Source organism: Pteropus alecto, unplaced genomic scaffold, assembly GCF_000325575.1.
Source record: "Pteropus alecto unplaced genomic scaffold, ASM32557v1 scaffold114, whole genome shotgun sequence".
NCBI lineage: Eukaryota > Metazoa > Chordata > Mammalia > Chiroptera > Pteropodidae > Pteropus > Pteropus alecto.
In genome coordinates, this window is record NW_006435793.1 from 18,601 (window position 1) to 20,591 (window position 1,991).

Sequence of the window (1,991 nt, forward strand, 5' to 3'; positions counted from 1 at the left end):
AGGCACCCAGACAAAGGACTCCAAGCCTAGGTGGTAAGAGCTGTGCTAGCTGGAAGTGCAGAGTGCCGAAAAGCCCCAAAGGAGAAGAGTTATAAAGTATCCATCCTCACACTGGGCTTGAGAGTGGGATACTAGAGAAGGCAACAGAGGAGACACCTTAAAATCCTCTCTGTCCTGGTGTAAATTTCTGTATATTATGTTAATTTTTAAGAGACATCTTGAATTCAGATATATTGAAATGTGAAAAAATTGATTTATTAGAATTAAGGAAAATGTATTTTGAAGTACATTAGAAAATAGATATGCCTATAGGAATCTATATGGAATATATATGGAAGAGATAGAGATACTCAGATCATGGTATAATATTCTGATCAACTGAGGAAATTATCTGTTTCTGTTACCATACCAAATTTAAAAAAATATTTAATATTCTTTAAAAATATTAAAATATTTAAAAATAAAGTCTTTCCTATTCAAGATACAAAACTTCTTTGTATAGCCTTTAGAGCAAATTTTTTCTTGGCAAATTTTACTAATTAAATTTTAGAAGTTCTTGGAAAAAATTTATATACTTTAAAATTTACATGAGATGTTTTAAATTTAGACATATTTGGAAAAAGTACTCATCGACAGTACTGAGACTTTCAATCCACAAATAAGATATATATTTCTAAATGTTTTTTATCTTGTATATGCAGAAAACTTTTATAATTTTTATGGTTTATTGTTTTGTTTTGTTTTGTTTTTTGTTACCAGCCCATTCTCCATAGAAGCCTTCGGTTGATCTGCAGAGCAGAGGCATTATGGCTTTTTATTTAATAGGCCATCTTGTCAAAGATATTTGTATAGCTAACAACCTTGTGAGATAGAGATAGTGTGTCTCTAGGACATCAGCCAGATTTGTTTGCTTTCTGGGAAAATAAAGATTTTGTCTCCCTGTGGATCAAAGATTAGGAAGATTTACTAAATGTCTCCTTTAAAAGATTGGAGCTTTCTAACCCTTGGCTTCCTCAGCTATAACACAGCCCACTTTGTGTGCAGCATCTATCTGGGCCACTTTATATCACACTTATGGGACTCGGAATGTCACAGGAACTGATGCAAACATGGAACTCATGTTGCATGTTGTTTCATGATAATAAGGTTTTTTTATCTCTGACCCAAGAGTATCCTATCTTCTGCTAGATTCCAAGGAATTGTGACAAGCTTATTAAAATCTCCAAACCTTCACAATTCTTAACATGAATTTCTAGGACAATATCACTTTCACAGATGGAGGAGTCCGTGCCTTTTTTCTAACAAGTATTTTTTTCATAATTTTCTTTATATACTCAAAACAATGATTATTGATTTTAATGACCATTAGTCTCATGTCTTATTTTACTTACTTTGAAGTATATTTTACTGTATTACTATTACATGTGCTCTTTTTCATTTTTTTTTTATTTTATTTTTTACACCTATAGCACCTGGTCTTTCTAGGTGGTCTCCCATCCAAGTACTAACCAGGCCCGACCCTGCTTAGCTTCTGAGATCAGATGGGGCCAGGCTTATTCAAGGTAGCACGGCCATTGATTACATGTCCTCTTAAGTGGTTACTTTCCTTGTAATCTTCCTCGCTGGTTCATCATGTGTATCATCCTATCTTGGTCTTTTCATCTCAAACCTTCATATTTTGAATCAAGTTGGTCCTATCCATAAGGTTTTCTTTTCATTTTTAATACAGTCATTCCTTGATGTATTCTATTAAAACCTGCTAAATTTTCATGAATAATTTAATTTTATACTTGATTCCATAATAGATAATTCTCAGTGGTGTACTCTAATTCTGTTCTTTTAGTTGAGCATTCTATGGTAACTTTCTCTAGGTTATTTATGTTGAACATTAAGTTGCCTTTGAATAAGTTATATATAATCAAAATTCTATATAAAATGTTTTAACTTCCCTTGCCCCTACTTTGTCTGCATTTCTGAGGTGACGATTCTCT

The 1,991-nt window shown here is 32.6% G+C and overlaps 1 pseudogene; it reads right to left on the bottom strand.

The window, feature by feature from the left end:
- Nucleotides 1-1,460: 1,460 nt before the first annotated feature.
- Nucleotides 1,461-1,579, bottom strand: LOC112479473 (annotated as a pseudogene).
- Between the last annotated feature and the right edge of the window lie 412 nt (nt 1,580-1,991).